This window comes from Eurosta solidaginis, chromosome 5 (assembly GCF_040869045.1).
Source record: "Eurosta solidaginis isolate ZX-2024a chromosome 5, ASM4086904v1, whole genome shotgun sequence".
In the NCBI taxonomy this organism is placed as follows: domain Eukaryota; kingdom Metazoa; phylum Arthropoda; class Insecta; order Diptera; family Tephritidae; genus Eurosta; species Eurosta solidaginis.
This window is the reverse complement of record NC_090323.1, coordinates 230826168-230848437: the sequence shown is the minus strand read 5'-3', so window position 1 is coordinate 230848437 and position 22270 is coordinate 230826168. Positions and strand designations below refer to the sequence as shown.

General features: G+C 38.7%; 1 protein-coding gene across 1 annotated transcript in view; it reads left to right on the top strand.

Moving 5' to 3' along the window:
- Positions 1-22270, top strand: part of TrpA1 (Transient receptor potential cation channel A1) — a 201784-nt gene that overhangs the window by 141635 nt on the left and 37879 nt on the right. The gene's annotated exons all lie outside the window — the stretch shown is intronic.

The following is a 22270-nucleotide window of genomic DNA, read 5'->3' as shown; positions in this document are numbered from 1 at the left end:
ATGAATATTGAATTCAAAGATACATATTTACTTCATTTTGAAATAATTTTAGTATCTTTAGCTTATTGAGTTTTTTTTTTTTTTTAATTTCACCAGTGCATTTATTAGTGTTTATTTGGACAATTATTTCAATTTCGGCTAAAGTTTTAGTTGGGTTCCTCAAAGATCCTCACGTTCTGACTTATATCCTATTATTAGTCAAAGTATAAGTATCAGCTGCCACTTTCTATGTATGTTTTGCGACAGTTTTCTGTGCTCACATGTAACATACGACATTATTTTATCCAGTCGACGATATGCAAATGTAAACTTTTGTGTGTGTTTGTTGTTATTGTTATATATGCAAGATCTTTTAATAACTTTTTTTTATTTATCTAATCCTATTAAACATTGTGCTTTCGATAGACACATCTTACCAATGCGAACTATCGCGCATGTATATGCACGCGGTGAAAGTGGGTGGTTGTGGGTCGGTATGAAGATATCACTCGCACCAATTTTATGAAAAAGTAATTCTCACATATTTGTAAAGCCGTGACCAAAGTTTCACGTTATGTCTCTACTGGAAGTATTTTTGCCAACCAACTCCATATAAGACCGGCCAGTGTGGAGTGGAACGATTTGAAGGATTTAAATTTGGTGTGCGACAACGGGTCATGTCAATCAAAAATCAAATCAGCCGTAGCTGATGCTTAAAATGGCCAAACAGAAGTGGTGCATTTAGCAACGTGCTCGCCAATGCTGCCCCCATCGATACTCTTTATGAAAAAGGGCAGGGACACATACCCACTGACAAACGTATACTGTAGAGCAGCGATGGGCGAAACGGCTAGTATGAGCCTTTTGCTCATACGGGCACGCTTTGCACATTTAAGTGCTTGGTGAGGGACGATCAAATGCAGGTATGACGTAAGATTGATAAAGAGAGAAAATAGAGCTGCCACCACTCTTATTGTGTTCAAATTATTAAGCATTTTAGGATAAACTAGCCTTTACCGGCAGCTTCGCTCGCACTAAAGGCCACAAATATGTAATGTCGCTTTTGTGATTCGCAACTCGAACTGAATTTTCGGTTGTAATTTTAAAAGTTCCTTTATGATTCAAATCATAAACAAAGCAAGTTTTAAAATTAAAAAAATGGTCGCCGTAAATTAAACACACATGCAACACATGCTCCAACAATTTTTGCAGTGTGGATTTAACGATATATGTATGTGAGCTGAAGACATTTGAAAATTCCTCCATAATTTGAAATTTATAAATGAAAGCAGTTATGTTTATAATAAAACTGTTAAAATTAGTCGTTGTGTATGCTATTGGTACCTTTTTTTATTTGTAAACTGATACATTTATGTCTAGGCTCACGGCAACACTGGCAACAAGTCTGAAAAGGGTTTCGTTTTCCCACGATTGTATACGAAACGTGCATTAGTACGTTTTTCTACTACTACGTCCTCTAATCCTACTGCTTTAAAAATACTTTTTTAAATACTTTTATATATATGTATATATTGCAAAATGAATCACCTTTCATATAATTAAATGTATGTGAAGGCGAAATGAATGTCAATAATGCGCTGCTTAACATAAAGTCGACTTCAGTCTATGGTTATTCCGTTTTTCGTATTTCTTTCCAAAAAATATATGTTTTTGTTTTCGTAACACAGTTTGGGAGTTAGTTTTCGAGGTTGAGAGAGAATATTTTCATTTCAGTGTTTTAGTGTTTCCGCAACCTTCTTGCCATTGTTTACTATATAGTTTGGCAGCTTAAATGGAGGTTATGTTGCGAATAGAGTGAAAGGCACTCGAATTCAGTAAAAGAGACACTCGAATGGAGTGGAATGAAGAACAATAGGAAGAGCAGAGTTGCATTGGATCAATCATTGCATCAATATTAAAGATAAATTTAGAAAAAATAATTAAATACTTGAGTATAAGCAAACATTTTCTTTCAATTACAGCAATTAAGGTGTCCTAGATGCTATATATTCCAAAATTATAACATTTTATGTCTGTTTAAAAATTTAACTTCAATTTCCCTAAGATTTCCGTAATATGGCCATTAGTGATGTTTGTGCGTGTGTGCAAATTTTGAGCGATCAGCTGTTAGTTGCGCTACTTGGCAAAGTTTACAATGCTTCTTGCGATGAATATCGTTTCAGAGGAAGTGTACGATATTTCCAATGTATTTTTTTACTCCCCTAACACCCCAAAACACACAAACGTCTCACCTAGCACTCGCTGGCACTGAAACTGATTTAGGAGCCGAAAATAGGCCCATCCCTGTTGTAGAGCTACATGTGTAATATTTAGACTAACTGGTGCATGAGGGGAAGAGATCAACCAAGACTGCTTGAGCGCATTCCAGCATGCAACATAGTTCCAGGGAAACACTCTCCCACTCCAAGATGTCAGCTGGAACATAGAAATATAATAGTGAACTTGACAGATCTCTCTTTTCTGTGCGAGTTCTTTAACCATTTAATTTCAAAAATATTTGAATTTTTTATAAAATTGTTTAGCTTGAAAAATTATGTTTCAATTTATAGGAACGTGGAATTACGGAAATCAAAGTGCCTAAGGTACTTAGGTCATTATGTACTATATGCTTAGCTTATGTGTAGCTTGTGGACTCCACTTTGCCAGTTTCGCTCAAATTTTAATTTTCATACAAATTTCGTACATAGTTTGGAAATGTCGGCGCATTTATAGACCAAAGTTACAAATCTCTGTAAAAAACTGATCTGCACGAACACATCAAAAATTGTGACCTGTTGTCAGCACACTGTTTCTCCGTTTCTTTGCGCTACTTAGTTGGTTCCCAAATATACGAAGTCCTACATAAGTAAGTCGTCTTACCCTTACTAACTTTCTTTGCCCCTCTATCTAAACTAAATAGTGATTTTTTTTTTCATTCAGGGCCTATTCATGCGAATCCAGTTATTAAGCAGAAATATGCCTCTTTGATAAGATGAGAGTTAAACTTGGATAAAAGCAATAGTGTGAAGAGTAAAAAAAACGGGAAGATTTACGGAAGGGTAAAAGTGATAGGGAAACTAAATGAGCCGATAAGGGTAAATTAGAAAATGCAGAGAGCAGAGGAAATAAGAGAAGAAGCTTAGCCAGGGAGAGGCAGGTGGATAGATAGAGAAACTCAGAACAATTTTTGTCAGGTTTGATCATACGACCACTAACATTACATGTTTGTCTAAACGTTTCCACAGCTAACCAGAGCTGTTTCAAATCAAGTTCTGCTAAGCCCAAGTATTTTTTGCCATCAGGTAAATCTATAAACTCTGATTTGTTTTAGCATCATTGCTGCAAAACCTCTGCCGCTATATATTTTTACCTCAGCCACCTCTTTCTGCTCAATAAGCCTACCTCAGCGCTTGGTTTACATAGATAAATGTTGGGTCGTGTGACCGTATACCATAAATAGCAAGTTTTGGTATTACAAGCCTCCCAGATACTCCTCCGCCACTGCATGATATTATGATACATCAGCAGTATCTTTCCATGAGTTATGGACAATGTGATACTACGAAGCCATTTAGTTACGTTAACTAAGGGGCGAATGATGTATACGCAATGAGTCATTTTTTTCTCGTGTGAACCAAAACTCCTATCATAAAAGACCATTCATTGAAAATTTCACGGCGTCATACATGATCTAGCCTAAACAACTCTGCCATTTCCTCTCAGGAAATGTAAATAATCCCTCACACAAAAGGAAACACAGACCGCAGTTGTTATTTTTCCTCAAGTTACTTCATATTTCAGAAAGGCATTAATGTAGTATTTTTATGATATTGAAAAAATCAATGCTGCAGATAGGTCAAGAAGCAACACTTAAACTTATGAGCGCGAGTATTGTCACATGTGACTCCATTTTGTATTATTGATTTCACCTGTCTGGTTAATGGCATTTTGTTGTTGTTGTATTAACGATAAAGACAATCCCCGAAGGCTTTGGGGAGTGTTATTGATGTTGATGGCCCTTTGACGGATATAGATTTGTTATCGACGAGCTATCGTTTATATATATAGATTCGGTACGTTCCGGAACAAAGCACCATTAAGGTACCAGCCCGACCGTCTCGGGAACGATTTATATGACCACATTAACCTTCTAGGCCATTCTCGCCCTCCCCTCCCTCTAGTTCCATGAGGAACTTGGGGTCATCAGAGCCGCCCCTGCTATATATGTATGTGTATGATACTGTAACGAATTTTGGGAAATTTCGCTTATTTCCAACCTTCTGTAAACTTCGAATCGCTAAATTATCGAATAAATAACTCCAACATTCAATAATGCAAAATGGTCTTTTATTAGACTACTTTGAGGTACTTCACAATAAGGCTTTCGCTGCTTTTATACACTCTGTTGCCTTGACCACCCATTTCTCCTAAGGTCTAGTAACTTCGCGAACTTCATGCTTGGTTACCAGCCATATATGTACATGTATATTTTTAGTTTATAGTCTCTCGCATAGCCATATGCGTGTGTATATGTGAGTACTACTTGGGCTGATGGTGAGTATCTCTCTGCTGCCTTGTATGTATGTAACTGTATGTATATACATGTGTAAATGATGATTGATTTGTTTACGCACATACAAATGGCTTCTTAGTATCGGATTAGGGATTCTAGTATCACTTATTGATGTGAATATTCGTCACAATACATTCATTTTGTAACAGGATTCCGCTCGCGTAGGTGAGGTTGCCTTGAAGCTGAGATTGCGGAAGCCTTGAAGCTATAAAGCTTTGTATTGCGCTTATCAACCCCTTGAATTCCGACCTTGATTATAAATATATTTAATTATATCAAACGCGCTTGTCATTGAATATAATTTTTTTATAATTGCTTCAGGATGAACAAATTAATAAAATAACAAACCATGATGAATAGGACATCTTTCAATTGTCTAATCGTTTGGGCAGTCCCACAGTGCCCACTCGCTTGCAAGGACTCAAAACACAACTTAATTTTTGAATTACTTTTAATTATATTAATTTAAAGTGAATTAAAAGATAAGTTTATTGTGAATATGTTTGCTGTGTGAGGTGAGATTGGTCACCAAATCCCGACGAACATCCTGACCACATATGGACAAATTTATTAATTGAATTTAATATTATTAATTAAATTGCATCGTATTTCATTGTTTGGTTTATATTTTTTTTTTACTATCGAGAACTTTCCTAGTTATTGCCTTTTTGGGATCTTTTTTCCTTGTATTTTTCATGTTTAAATTTCTGAAAATGTTTGGGATTAGGCATAACTTGTCGGGATTATGAAGTGCAGCCGTTTTAGCCAGATAACTTGATAACAAAGCTGTGAATTTCGCAAGTGTATTTCACAACATCTAATAATTCATTTAATTTATTTTCCAACGTTAAACTGTAGCAACATGCAAAAGCTCAACGCATTCAATTACGATTTCGACGTAAAATTAACTCACAAATAAAAGCCACTAAAGCAATTAAATGACCCAAACTCAATATTGTTAGAGGCAAATAAATATCGCCAATACTTAATGGCTTAATTATCATTTCAAATGCCTCCGTGTGGAACAATGTTAAAACTCCTAATTCCTCTGAATCAGCAAAACTTTTATGCATAATTTTTGACAAAAGGCCTGTCTCGAAAATTATTTGATTATGTCGATTATATAAAATTTCTAAAAAAGTGTTGTTCTGTATAGGCACTCCACTCAGCATAAAAGCAATTGGCAAATTAAGTTTAACGAATTTAGGTCGCCTCAGAAATCGTTGCTGATTTAGAATTAAACCACATTTATCTAAAGCACAAGAATAGGCATAGTTTGAATCCAAGGCAAATTGATGTTTTTCAAGCTCTGCAGTTGGCACTACCAATGCTCTTTCGAAAAACTCGTTGCTCACATAATAACTTCTTAAAATAATATAATCTTCCAAATCAATTAATATTGATATATTATGTTCTTTTAAATCAGCCAAACTATTAATAGGCTTTTCGTAGATATGAGCGCTAAAGTAGCTCGAAAGGAAAGCCAAATAAATCGATGTTAATAGAAATCCAAATGCAAGTAGCTGTCCATGTATAAAACTACGGGTATAACCTGAAAAATGTGGTAGACGAAAGTTTAAATAAAGTATGCTTGCAAATATTTGAAGAAGTATATCATCGATACACCAGACGGAATAACGATACCAACAAATCAAACTCAACATTGTTGTAAGTAAGAGTAACGAAATTATAATCATTGTCCATACACCAGTACTGAATGGTTCATCAAAACATTGATACATTGGCAATGGTCGTACATTTGGTACCAATACACTTGATTCATATAGAAAAGTTGAGCGTGTCAAATGCACCTTTCTCCCGATAAATAACTGCTCAGTGCATATATGAACTTTATTTTCTCTTAAAAATTGTAAGCAATCACTAATTGCATCATCCGTTAAGGGTGCAACACGTTTCAGTGTAGCATTGTATACTTTGGCAAAAAGTTTCAATATACGTGGCATAGAACCTTTCAGCACCAATTTACCCTTTTCATTCTCATACACTATCGAACGTGGAATTTGTATACCACCACTAAATCGTATGGTTAATCCTTGAAAATTAAGTCTTCGTCTAAGTTTTTCAAAATACTTGCTAAGAGACGTATTCAACAGTTCAATCCGTGGATGAAACGTGTAAGTGGTAAATATTGAAGAATTACTTGTTGCTGATTTGTATAAAACATTCAAAAACTGATTTTTCCAACACCATTCGAAAATCCACAGCATATTCGTAGTTTGAAGGCGCTTCGTCATAAAAAGTACAAAGCAATATCTGCAATTTACTACGGTGTAAGCCAATTTTTCTAATTGTTGTTGTTGTGTTGTCCTTGAATCGGCCAAAAATACCACAAATAGTACATATGTATCAGAGCATTGATATAATGTCGCATTTCGATTTGTTGTAATTATGGATCTTGGAATTTGTTGGTTTTGTATAATTTGCTCAAACTCCACTTCACTTGGTTCATTCATGAATATGATATTACTTCGGGCATTGGCAATAACGTTTAAGGTGCCTAATAAATCAGCCACTCTTGAAGCATATGCCATCCAGCAAATATTGAATAGCAGCAATAATAATTTCATTTGAAAGATTTTGAATACTGAATGAATAACAGAAATTGTTGAGCTTAACCGTTTGTTATACTCTCGCTGAATGAAATGCAAAGCTTATAAATAAGTATCTTTTGGCACAGCTACTATAAATAAACTCTGCATTTTTATAATATATGTAAATGAAAATTAATGTTGTAATAAATCTTCGTCGACTCTCTGCAATACTCTTTACTACGTTTTTAAATACTTTGACCATTTTATAGTTGACAATCAAATTTATTGAGATCATGTTTTTTCAGGACAACCCATTGAAATTACATAGTATTGTGCAGTGTTGCCAATTTGGTACTTTTGAAGCAAGATCTAACTCCTTTTTCTGGTATATAGTTCCACAATTTAGGGTTTATCTGCCAGCTTTCTTTTAGCTCTGCCACCTGATTTTACTTGTATATTGGCTAACCATATCGGAGAACTGACAGCCGCCATGGTGCGATGATTCAAATCCCGGCAAAGCAACATCGAAAATTTATAAAAAGGTTTTCTAAGCGGTGTCGCTCCTCGGCAGTGATTTGGCAATCACTCCGAGTGTACTTCTGCTGTGAAAAGCTTCTCGGTGAACATTCATCTGCCTTGCAGATGCCGTTCAGAGTCGGCAAAAAAATTTAAAAAACTGCACGACGCAAATTGGAAGAGAAACTCGGCCTAGGTCTCCTTGGAGGTAAATTGCGCCAAGTATTTTTTTATTTTTTATATCGTGGAATTTATTTGTGATTAATTTCTGCAGATTAATTATAAAAAATTGTGTAAATTTGATTTTTTTATTTAATCATTATATTGTTACGAATATTAGCAACACTAAGGGCTACTGTCATCTCTAAGCCGATGCTAAGAGTGAGATGTATGCACATCCATAAATCAATCATTATGTATCTACATAAACGAATCAATCATTATGTCTACACATATGTACGTACACGCAGCGGAGAAGCAACGCCCACACACATGCATATATCTTATCTGAGGTGCTCACAAGAGAGGGCAATAATTTGTGCAAGTATTACTCACGCGCATATGAGAAGCTATACACATAGTTGTGGCTGGTGATTTTGTAGCTGATAACTAACTAGTAAGTTCTGGAATGGAAAAGCCTAGAAGTATGCAACGAGGAAACCAGACAGTATAAAAGGCGACAACAGTAGAGGCACGGAAATCAGTTTCGATTAAGCACGCTATCTGTCGACCAATAGAAGTGTTATTTTGAAAGTACTTGAATAAAGGCCATTTTGCGTTATTAAATATTGGAGTTATTTATTCAACAGTTTAGTGATTCGAACTTAGCAAAAGGTTGCAAATAAGAGGATTTGCTTTGTTTGTGGCAGGGATTTTTTAAAATAAATGTCCCCTGAAGATGCTAACAAAGATTAGCGAAACGTTGGGATAATAGTGGAATAATTTAGTTTTATTTGCACGCTGGACTTAGATCAGAAAAGCCTGTTATTGATAAACTTTATTTTAAAAAGAGAACTGATCGGAATATACAATTAAGAGGATTTGCAGTAAATTCGTTACAATATCTTATTCTGATATTAATGCTTTTATTTTTTTTTTTTTACGTTTAATATAAAAAAAAAACTATAGAAAAAATAACATAGAGCTCTTTTTGCAATGAATTGGCTTTTAAATTTAGCTCTTCCTAGCTCCTAATTTTCTTTTTTTTAGCTCCAATTAAATTTTTTTTCTGGTAACGCTGGTGATGAGTTTTTCGCAGTAATTACAAATAACTGTTATTGGTGAAAATTTTAACCAAAGAAATTAGGGTGAATTTGTAATGCCAACCACATAAGTTCATCAATACGTTCCTAATTATTAACTTTTGTTTCTTTTTTTAAGTTTTGCTATAAAAATAATAGTTATTATAGCTTTCATGACGGCCGCCCTAGTGTGATGGTAGCGTGCTCTGCCTACCACACCGGAGATCCTGGGTTCACACCCCGGGCAAAGCTACATCAAAAATTTTAGAAACAAGTTTTTTCAATTAGAAGACAATTGTTCTAAGCGGGGTCGCCCCTTGGCAGTGTTTGGCACGCACTCCGAGTGTATTTCTGCCATGAAAAGCTCTCAGTGAAAACTCATCAGCCTTGCAGATGCCGTTCGGAGTCGGCATTAAACAAGTAGGTGCCATCCAGCCAATTTTTAGGTAAAAATAAGAGGAGCACGATGCAAATTGGAAGAGAAGCTCGGTCTTAAATCTCTTCGGAGGTTATCTCGTTAGTAGATCATGAAAAAACATAAAAAATCAAAGACGAAAAAAGTCAAAAAAATGAAATTTCGCAGGCTCAAAATTATTTTTTTGGGTATGCGTAGTGGAACTTTTTTTCCTGAGCCCAAATCCTATCGAAAAATCGATGGCGCGATATCGGTTAACTTTCGTCCATAGAAATCGACCCACCCTAAACTACATATATCAAGTTTGTCATGAATCTCAAAATTGTAAACACTGAAAGGAGAAGAGAACGGCCCACCAATAAATATTTCGAAATGATCAGTATGATGAGCTGAGTTGATTTATATGTTCGTCTGTCTGTTTGAACGCAAACTAATCCCTAAATTTTTGAGATATCTTGATCAAATTTGGTAAGCGGATATAATTTGGCCCCGATTAGACATTTGTCGGATCGGACTGAATCGGACCACTATTGCATACATATATACCCCATACAACCGAAATTCAGAAAAAATAATTTTTGCCGTATCTTCCTCAATTTATTATATTGTGACGAATATTAGTGACACTAAGTGATACTCACCTCCCTAGTCTGATGCTAAGTAAATGAAGTTACAACAACAATAAAGCAGACAGTCACTTGTATCTACATAAACGAATCAATCATTATGTCTACACATATTTACGTACACGCAGCTGAGAAGCAACGCACTACGACATGCATATAACTGAGATACTATCGAAAGTATGCAATGAGAGAAGCTATAAAATCGTGCATCTGTAGTTACAGCTGAGAAATTTGATAGCTGATGGCCAACTAGTAGATTCGGAAATGGAAGCGCCTAGAAGATGCAACGAGGAAAGCACACAGTATAAAAGCAGCAACAGTAGAAGCGCAATAATCAGTTTCGATTAAGCACGCTATCTGTCGAGCAATAGAAGTGTTATTTTGAAAGTACTTGAATAAAGGCCATTGTGCATTATTAAATATTGGAGTTATTTATTCAACAGTTTAGTGATTCGAACATAGCAGAAGGTTGCAAATAAGAGGATTTCCAGCAAATTCGTTACAATTGGTGTCATAAGAGGAAATGTTGAATAAATTCTGGAGATTTCGACATGGCAAAGTTAAGTGAATTGAAGATCCAGCAACTAAAGAAGGAGTTGGAGATCCGTGGATTGAATACAACCGGCATTAAACTAGAACTTCAGGAACGACTACGACAGGCAATGGAATTAGAAGGAATTGACGTGGAAGAGTATGTCTTTCATCTTGATGACGAGACAACAAAATTGGAGGAGAAAAATGAAACACCGCAGACAATGGCAAACAAATCAGCACTGAACATACTTGTAGGAAAACCCCTGGCTATGACAAAACAAGATGGACGTATTCCGGTAAGAGTACGCAATGAGTTCAAGTCACCGCTCAAACTGACCAAAGGAGCTATTTTGGGAAGATGCCAAGAGGCTGAATTAGTTATTAACTGTGAACAGCTCCAGGAACACGTTTCATCTAGTAATACTGATCTTTCAAATGACATCACGGCATAGACGTAGGGGCTAGAGGAAGCCTATCAGAATAAGGCAAAACAACTGCTCCTAAAGTACGCGAATATATTTGACCAGGATGGTTCCAAGCCAGGCCGCACCAACGTTGTGGAACCACAAATTGACACTGGAGATGCGAGGCCGATCCGTCAAGCTCCACGTAGTGTTCCACTGGCGAAGCGGGAAGTTGTGAGTCAAATCATACGAGAAATGAGCGACAGCGGCGTCATCGAACCATCAGCTAGTTCATGGAGCTCACCGGTAGTACTTGTAAAGCAGAAGGATAGAAAAGTAAGGTTTTGCGTGGACTACCGGATGTTGAATGACGTTACGAAAAAGGATAGCTACCCTTTGCCAAGAATTGACGACACTCTGGACTCGCTATCTGGTACGAAATGGTTTTCCACACTGGACTTGAAAAGCGGCTACTGGCAAGTTGAGGTGAAGGAGGAAGATAAAGAGAAAACAGCCTTCAGTGTCGGTGATGGTCTTTGGCAATTTACAGTGATGCCTTTTGGACTTTGTAATGCACCAGCTACTTTTGAGCGACTCATGGAGCAGGTACTGAAAGGACTACATTGAAAAACATGCTTGGTGTACCTGGACGACATCATCGTATTGGGCAAGAACTTTGAAGAACATCTTAAGAACTTGAGGAAGTTTTCCAGAGAATAGTTGGCGCTGGTCTGAAGTTAAGTCCCAAAAAGTGTACGCTGTTTAAAAAGGAAGTAAATTATTTGGGTCACAAGGTAACGATGGAGGGCATCTGCACTGCGAACGAAAAGATAGAGGCTGTAAAGAATTGGCCAAGACCACAGAACCTACATGAATTGAGAAGTTTCCTTGGGCTGTGCACATATTACCGCCGATTTGTACTAAATTTTTCCAGCGTAGCCCACAGGCTCCATGAGCTTACAAGAAAAAATAAAGCTTTTGAATGGAAGAAGGAGCAAGAAGTGGCTTTCGAAACATTGAAGGAGCGTTTGTGCATTGCCCCAATGTTAGCACATCCGATTCCAGGAGCAACATTTATTATAGATACAGATGCGAGTGGATATGCTATAGGAGGCGTTTTATCACAACTGGTCACAACCGTTCGATTGGAAAACCAGAGAGGAACTACTGCGTTACGCGGAGAGAGCTGTTGGCATTGGTAGAGTGCATTAAACATTTTCACAAATATCTCTACGGCCAGCGATTCCGTGTCAGGACAGATCACGCGGCGTTGAAATGGCTTCTGCAGTTCCGTAATCCGGAAGGACAATTGGCACGGTGGATCGAGCGACTACAAAGCTATGACTTTTCCATTGAACATCGAAAAGGTAGTACCCATGGAAATGCTGATGCAATGTCACGAAGACCATGTAGTTTGGAATGCAAGCACTCTTCAAAGCCGAGGCTAAAGAAGACATTATAGATGTCCGGCTAATGACTATAACGTGTACGGGTGATTGGGACAAGGAACAACTAAGAAAGTGTCAGCTAGAAGATACAGATCTGTCACATGTTATGCAAGGGCTCGAACGAAACCAAAGACCAAACAGAGAAGAGATGTCAGCAGAGAGCCCCATTGCGAAGTCATATTGGGCACAGTGGAACAGTTTAGAATTGATATCCGGTTGCCTTCATCGAGTATGGGAGAGTGAGGATGGTCAATGCAAGAAGAAACTGATAGTTGTTCCCAGAAAGAGGATTCCTGACGTGCTCAGCGAGCTGCATAATGGTCCAAGTGGAGGTCATCTTGGAATCACGAAGACGCTCGAGAAAATTAAGCAGATATTCTATTGGGTTAGTTGCCGTCAGTCGGTCACCGAGTGGATTGCCAACTTCGATGTTTGCAACAGAGCGAAAGGGCCCAAAACACGAAGTCATGGCCAGATGAAGCAGTATATTTCAGGTGCACCATTTGAACGGATCGCCATGGATGTCGCAGGTCCATTTCCTACTAGCAACCGCGGAAACAAATACGTACTGGTGGTTATGGATTATTTCAGCAAATGGCCAGTGGTATACCCAATCCCAAACCAAGAAGCAGAAACAGTAGCAGAAGTGGTTACAAACGAATGGGTTGCAAAGTATGGTGTACCAATGGAGTTACATGGAAGTTACAAGGCAGGCATTTTGAATCAGCTGTGTTCAAAGAAATGCGCAAGAATTTGGGCATTCGAGAAACACGGACAACTGCATTGCATCCTCAGTCCGATGGTATGGTAGAACGTTTCAATAGAACATTGGAGGAGCATTTAAGGAAAGTAGTAGACAAGTACCATACGGACTGGGATACACACATATCATTATCTTTGATGGCCTACCGATCGGCAGTACATGAGACAACGGGCAAACTCCCGTAAAGGTAATTTTTGGCAATGACCTTCGACTGCCAGCTGATTTGAAGTATGGAATGGATGCCGATGTGGAGAGAAATGTCAAGAAATCCACTGGTGTCTTGGAAGAAGAGCTGGGAGAGATACACGATCTGGTAAGGCAACGAGCAAATATTATGAGTGACAAGATGAAAGCGAGGTACGATAAAGCAATTAATTCGGAAGGTTTCAGGAGGAGATTTGGTGCTGTTATACAACCCACAACGAAAAAAAGGTTTGTCCCCGAAATTGCAGTGTAACTGGGAATGCCCATACAAAGTTATAAAATGGATCAACGATGTAGTGTACCGCTTACAAACCATTGGCAAACCACGAACCAAAATGGAAGTGGTTCATTTGGAGAGGTTAGCAGCGTTTAGATCGAGAGATTTGTCTGATCGGGACGACCAGACTTAGGTGGCGGGCAGTGTGACGAATGTTAGTGACGCTAAGTGATACTCACATCCCTAGTCTGATGCTAAGTAAATGAAATCACAACAACAATAAAGCAAGACAGTCACTTGTATCTACATAAACGAATCAATCATTATATCTACACTTATGTACGTACATACAGCGGAGAAGCAACGCACAGCCACATGCAAAGCACAACTAATTTGAATGCAATAAATGTGGAGAGCAATGTTAATAACAAACCGACATTTGCACAAGCAGCAAAGAAGAATGTCAACAACGTAGTTATTAAACCAAAAGCGAATGCAAAGAAAAATAACAAAGAAACAAAAAATGCTCTTAAATCGGTCATTGAGCCGACAGAATGCCTTATTAAAGATGTGAGAGCAATAAACAGTGGCGGCATAATTGTTGAATGCGCTGATGGAAATGCATTAGAAACAGTGCAAAAGAAAATCAGTGAACAGATCGGTGAAAAATACGAAGTTGAAAAGATAAGAAACCAAACCAAAAAGAAAATGGTTAAAGTGTTGGGCCTAACAAGTAAACTAAGCGAAGAAAGAATTGTTGAATGTTTAATAAAACAAAATGAAATAGATGACAGCAATGTTATCAAAATAATAAAAGTATATGAGGATAAAAACAAACGCGAAGAAAGGTATAATGTACTTTTACATGCCAACCTAATATAAACGCACGCAGGTCATTTTCTGTCAAAAATGTCTCATGCACATACAACTCGTATGAGAGCAACCCAAATTGAATTTGCTGCGTGAAAACCTAACTCGATTTCCAATTTTTGGTCTGCGTGACATTTTAGATTTGACATTTGCACACATGTTTTACATTGTCGCAACGCATGCTTATTTGGGTTAGAGCAAAAAACGCCAGTTGTTTGCGTGCGCTAAAAAAACGCAGTACGGTTTTATTAGGTTGGCATGTTAGAGAGTGATTTTGATACATGCGAGTTGTTAATTGCGAAAAGAAGAATCAAAATAGAATACGATAGTTGCAGAGTGTTCGAATATTACAACGTACTAAGATGTTTTAAATGTTTATGCTTTCAACACAAAGCCAGTGAATGTACGAACAAAATTGCCTGTGTAAAGTGCGGTGGTGCACATGACGAAAAAGACTGTAAGTCTGAAGTAATAAAATGTGTTAATTGCTACGAACTAGTGCAAAAAAAGTTATTAGACGTTGACGTGAATCATTCTGCATTTAGTGTTAAATGCCCGGCATATACAAAATACTGCCAACAAAAAAAGCCAAACCGTAAATAGCAACTATTAGGCATATATCTTAATATAAATAGCATCTTAACTAACAAATATGAACTTGAAATGCTAATATATGAAAAAAATCCGTTTATTGTGTTATGTTCCGAATCTAGAACTACATGTAATATAGAAGAAAGCGAATTAAAAATAACTAATTACAATATCGTTAGATGTGACTCGCACAGCAGACATACTGGCGGTGTACTTATATACGTGCATGAAACAATAGAATATAAGGTTATATACAACAGCAGTATAAGCCAAAACGTGTGGTGTATAATGATTAAAATAAGGAACAGTGGTACAAAATGGTGTGTCGGAGTATTATATTGTAACGATTTTACTTGCAAATCCTTTTATTTGCAACCCTCTGCTAAGTTCGTATCGCTAAACTGTTGAATAAATAACTCCAATATTGAATAATTGAAAAATGGCCTTTATTACAGTACTTCACAATAACACTTATACTTTGCAACGAATAGCAAGCTTAATAAACAAACTGATTGATAGCTCAAATGAAATTCTACTATTCAAAATAATTCTGCTATAGCTCGCTAGATAGCGCTTAATCGAAATCTCAAATAAAACTGAATTACTTCTTACTCGCCTGCCCCGCTTTTATAGTTTACGCTGCATACTTCTAGGCTCTTCGATTTACAGAACTTACTAGTTATTTTCGCTACAAAATCGCCAGCCACAACTACGTGCACAAATTATTGCTCTCTCTTGTGAAAACTCAGATAAGATATATGCATGTGTCTGTGCATTGCCGCTCCGCTGCTCGTATACGTACATATGTGTAGACGCAATTATTCATTCGTTTATGTAGATACATAATGATTGAATTATTGATGTGAATGTTTGTAGTTTACAGTCTCTCGCGCATACATAGGCGCATAAGTAAATGCATCTGTGTGTGACATCTCTTTCGGCTGCCTTATATATGTGTATACATGATTTGATTATTGACGTAAATACTGCTTGGCATGGCCTTAGCATCGCCTTAGTGATGGTACAGCTCAGCGATGCCAATATCCGTGACACTGCCCTCCACCTAAGTCTGATCGTCCCGATCAGACAAATTTCTCGATCTAAATGCTGCTAATCTCTCCAAATGAACCACTTTCATTTTGGTTCGTGGTTTGGTAGTGGTTTGTATGCGGTACACTACATCGTTGATCCGTTTTACAACTTTGTATGGGTCTTCCCAGTTACACTGCAATTTCGGGGACAAACTCTTTTTTCGTTGTGGGTTGTATAGCAGCACCAAATCTCCTTCCTGAAACCCTTCCGAATTAATTGCTTTATCGTACCTCGCTTTCATCTTGTCACTCATAATCTTTGCTCGTTGCCTTACCAGATCGTGTATCTCTCTCAGCTCTTCTTCTAAGACATCAGTGGATTTCTTGACATTCCTCTCCGCATCGGCATCTATCCCATACTTCAAATCAGCTGGCAGTCGAAGGTCATTGCCAAAAATTACCTTTGCGGGAGTTTGGCCCGTTGTGTCATATACTGCCGATCGGTAGGCCATCAAGAATAATGATATGTGTGTATCCCAGTCCTTATGGTACTTGTCTACTACTTTCCTTAAAAGCTCCTCCAATGTTCTATTGAAACGTTCCACCATACCATCGGACTGAGGATGCAATGCAGTTGTCCGTGTTTTTCGAATGCCCAACTTCTTGCACAGTTCTTGGAACACAGCTGATTCAAAATTCCTGCCTTGGTCAGAATGTAACTCCATTGGTACACCATACCTTGCAACCCATTCGTTTTTAACCACTTCTGCTACTGTTTCTGCTTCTTGGTTTGGGATTGGGTATACCTCTGGCCATTTACTGAAATAATCCATAACCACCAGTACGTATTTGTTTCCGCGGTTGCTAGTAGGAAATGGACCTGCGACATCCATGGCGATCCTTTCAAATGGTGCACCTGAAATATACTGCTTCATCTGGCCATGACTTCGGGTTTTGGGCCCTTTCGCTCTGTTGCATACCTCGCAATTGGCAATCCACTCGGTGACCGACTGACGGCAACCAACCCAATAGAATCTCTGCTTAATTTTCTCGAGTGTCTTCGTGATTCCAAGATGGCCTCCACATGGACCATTGTGCAACTCGCTGAGCACGTCAGGAATCCTCTTTCTGGGAACAACTATCAGTTTCTTCTTGCATTGACCATCCTCACTCTCCCATACTCGATGCAAGCAACCGGATATCAATTCCAAACTGTTCCACTGTGCCCAATATGACTTCGCAATGGGACTCTCTGCTGACATATTCTCTCTGCTTGGTCTTTCGTTTCGTTCGAGCCCTTGCATAACATGTGACAGATCTGTATCTTCTAACTGACACTTTCTTAGTTGTTCCTTGTCCCATTCATCCGTACACGTTATAGTCATTAGCCGGACATCTATAATTTCTTCTTTAGTCTCGGCCTTGGAACAGTGATTGCATTCCAAACTACATGGCCTTCGTGACATTGCATCGGCATTTCCATGGGTACTACCTTTTCGATGCTCAATGGAAAAGTCATAGCTTTGAAGTCGCTCGATCCACCGTGCCAATTGTCCTTCCGGATTACGGAACTGCAGAAGCCATTTCAATGCTGCGTGATCTGTCCTGACACGGAATCGCTGGCCGTAGAGGTATTTGTGAAAATGTTTAATGCACTCTACCAATGCCAACAGCTCTCTCCGCGTAACACAGTAGTTCCTCTCTGGTTTTCCAATCGAACGGCTGTAATATGCAACTACCTTCTCCTGTCCATCGACCAGTTGTGATAAAACGCCTCCTATAGCATATCCACTTGCATCTGTATCTAGAATAAATGTTGCTCCTGGAATCGGATATGCTAACATTGGGGCAGTGCACAAACGCTCCTTCAAAGTTTGGAAAGCCACTTCTTGCTCCTTCTTCCATTCAAAAGCTTTGTTTTTTCTTGTAAGCTCATGGAGGCTATGGGCTACGCTGGAAAAATTTGGTACAAATTGGCGGTAATATGTGCACAGCCCAAGAAAACTTCTCAATTCATGTAGGTTCTGTGGTCATGGCCAATCCTGTACAGCCTCTATTTTTTCGTTCGCAGTGTAGATGCCCTCTGTCGTTACCTTATGACCCAAATAATTGACTTCCTTTTTAAACAGCGCACACTTTTTGGGACTTAACTTCAGACCAGCGACAGCTATTCTCTGGAAAACTTCCTCTAAGTTCTTAAGATGTTCATCAAAGTTCTTGCCCAATACGATGATGTCGTCGAGGTACACCAAGCATGTTTTCCAATGTAGTCCTTTCAGTACCTGGTCCATGAGTCTCTCAAAAGTAGCCAAAAGGCATCACTGTAAATTGCCAAAGACCATCACCGACACTGAAGGCTGTTTTCTCTTTATCTTCCTCCTTCACCTCCACTTGCCAGTAGCCGCTTTTCAAGTCCAGCGTGGAAAACCATTTCGTACCAGATAGCGAGTCCAGAGTGTCGTCAATTCTTGGCAATGGGTAGCTATCCTTTTTCGTTACGTCATTCAACTTCCGGTAGTTCACGCAAAACCTCATTTTTCCATCCTTCTTTTTTACAAGTACTACCGGTGAGCTCCATGGACTAGCTGATGGTTCGATGACGCCGCTGTCGCTCATTTCTTGAATTATTTGACTCACAACTTCCCGCTTCGCCAGTGGAACACTACGTGGAGCTTGACGGATCGGCCTCGCATCTCCAGTGTCAATTTGATGTTTCACAACGTTGGTGCGGCCTGGTTTAGAATCATCCTGGTCAAATATGTTCGCGTACTTTAGGAGCAGTTGTTTTGCCTTACTCTGATATGCTTCCTCTAGCCCCTGTGTCCATGCCGTGATGTCATTTGAAAGATCAGTATTACTAGCTGAAACGTGTTCCTGGAGCTGTTCACAGTTAATAACTACTTCAGCCTCTTGGCATCTTCCCAAAATAGCTCCTTTAGTCAGTTTGAGTGGTGACTTGAACTCATTGAGTACTCTTACCGGAATACGTCCATCTTGTTTTGTCATAGCCAGGGTTTTTCCTACAAGTATGTTTTGTGCTGATTTGTTTGCTGCTTCGACAACCCACAATTTGTCCAACAATCTCCATCAACCTTTGCCCAGATGACTGCTTCGGATTTTGGTGGTATTCGCTGACTCTCTTCCACCAGCACTCGTTTACTGCTGTAGCCTCTCTCGTAGCCGAAATTAAGTGGCACATCCATGTTCTTATATCGCATCGTCTTGCTTTGCATATCGATCTTGATGCATTGGTTGATTAAGAAGTCCACTCCAATTATGATTTCATCAACAATACCTGCCACTATAAAATTGTGAAGTACCGTGACGTTCCCAATTGCTACTTCACATTCTACTTCTCCAATTACCTGGGTGTCCTCTCCCGTGGCTGTACGTAATCTTGCTCCAAGCAATGGTCTTATCTTTTTGTTGACTAAATCCGCTCGAATGATGGAATGAGATGCACCCGTATCTAAAGTCAGTAAACGTTCCTTTCCGTCCACATGTCCTCCAACAGTAAGATTGCTCGATCTTCTTCCAATCTGCGAGATAGAGATTATGGGGCATTCAATTGCGGGAGCCAGCTGTCGCCCCTTGCGGCTGACTCGATTTAGTTTAACGATTGAGTGGTCTTGGAGATTTGCTCATCACCTTCTGCTCTGCGTTTATGACCACCCACATTGTTGGAGCTATTGGGACCGCTGCTGCAATGTCGTGCAATATGACCTGGGTTGCCGCACTTGAAACATTTAATAACTCCGGCATTTTTCTGTTGTGATCCCTTCAGTGCTTCCAAAATTGTGTCTACCCAATCTGGTCTTTCCACTTCCACACGATGAGCTTTGTATGCTGGTTTACTCAATAGTGAGGCCGTTTCCTGAGTCAATGCATGCGATACCGTTTCAGCAAATGTCAGCTTTGGGTTTGCGTATGTAGCTCGCTTCGTTTCCACGTCCCGTATGCCATTTATGAAACTCTGGATTTTTACCCTCTCGGTGTATTCCACGGGTGCGTCCGCATTTGTGAGATGAGCCAACCTTTCAACATCCGAGGCAAACTCCTGCAAAGTCTCATTCGCTCTTTGGTGACGGTTTTGCAACTCAATTTTGAATATCTGTTTCCTATGCTCGCTTCCATAACGTCGTTCTACAGCAGCCATCAATGTTTCATAACTGTTCCGTTCGTACTCTGGAATCGTCTGTAAAATTTCCGCTGCAGGCCCTTTCAATGCCACGAACAGTGCAGCAACTTTATCTTCCGCATTCCATTGGTTCACTGCTGCGGTCTTCTCAAACTGTAGCTTAAAGACCTGAAAAGGAACAGAACCGTCAAAGGATGATGTCCTTACCTTTGGATTACTCGCTGAAACAGCTGGGCGGTTTAGTTGTAACTGCTCCATACGACCTTTTAACGCTTCCATTTCGGCATCAATTTTGTCCTCGAGTTGTAAAATTTTTGCATCCTGCTCTTCCAGTTTCACAAAGAGCTGCGATGATACCTGTTCCGAAATTTGTGCCGACATTTCAGATATACGTGCCTCTTGCGCTTCCAGTTGAGATGCCAAATATGTCTTCTGTTCTTCCAGTTGTGATGTTATACGGGTTTCCTGCGATTCCAGTTGGGATACCATATACGTCTTCTGTTCTTCAAGTTGTGAAGAAATTTGTGTTTCCTGTGCTTCAATCTTCGATGTTATTCGTGTCTCTTGGGATTCCATCTGTGATGACATATACGTTTTCTGTTCTTCCAATTGTGATGACATGTTGGTAGATATTTGTGATGACATTTCGGACATTTGTGCCGATATTGCAACCAATATCATGTTCAGGTCTGTGTTCGCCATTGTCTGCGGTGTTTCATTTTTCTCTTCAATTTTTGTTGTTGTCTCGTCCTCATCAGGATAAAAAACATACTCGTCCACATCAATTCCTTCTGCTCCATTGCCTCTCGTAGCCGTGCCTGAAGTTCGAGTTTAACGCCGCTTGTATTCAATCCACGAGCTTCCAACTCCTTCTTTAGTTGCTGGCTCTTCAATTCACTGAACTTTGCCATGTCCTTGTTGTCCTCTGGAATTTATTCAATAATTCCTCTTCTGACACCAATTGTAACGATTTTACTTGCAAATCCTTTTATTTGCAACCCTCTGCTAAGTTCGTATCACTAAACTGTTGAATAAATAACTCCAATATTGAATAATTGAAAAATGGCCTTTATTACAGTACTTCACAATAACACTTATACTTTGCAACGAATAGCAAGCTTAATAAACAAACTGATTGATAGCTCAAATGAAACTCTACTATTCAAAATAATTCTGCTATAGCTCGCTAGATAGCGCTTAATCGAAATCTCAAATCAAACTGAATTACTTCTTACTCGCCTGCCCCGCTTTTATAGTTTACGCTGCATACTTCTAGGCTCTTCGATTTCCAGAACTTACTAGTTATTTTCGCTACAAAATCGCCAGCCACAACTACGTGCACAAATTATTGCTCTCTCTTGTGCCAACTCAGATAAGATATATGCATGTGTCTGTGCATTGCCGCTCCGCTGCTCGTATATGTACATATGTGTAGACGCAATTATTTATTCGTTTATGTAGATACATAATGATTGAATTATTGATGTGAATGTTTGTAGTTTACAGTCTCTCGCGCATACAAGTTAGCACCAACTAAGTCAACATTCGAGCTGACGCTAACGTAAAGAGCTTAGTCAGCAATACGCAAGTTGATGGCTCAAAATACTTAATAATAATTTTGAAGCAAACAGGAAAAGGCCCAGACGCCTGATCAGCAAAAACACAAATATTGTGAACGACATCCGGAATTGAATTGGGAACAACATCCGCCATGCGCCGAACGAAATAATGCTGGCACAGGTAGAATTAAGTTATATTTAGAACTAATTTACCATTTTTAAGTCAGTCAGTTGTAAGCAGTTAGTTGTAAACGTTTAGTTTTAATTAGTGAGTAAGAAAGTAAGGTCTTACGACCAATAATTAAATTAGTGAATAAATAATAATAAAGGTTTTGAGACCCAAAAAAAATTATTTTTTTAGTAACCTTAATAAAGGATACAATAATTTACATAGGCGCATAAGTAAATGCATCTGTGTGTGACATCTTTCGGCTGCCTTATATACGTGTATACATGATTTGATTATTGACGTAAATACTGCTTGGCATGGCCTTGGCATCGCCTTAGTGATGGTACAGCTCAGCGATGCCAATATCCGTGACAATATCATTCACCCAATAGTAATGACATTGATTTTATATATTACTTAAATGAAAGTATTTTAGTGAA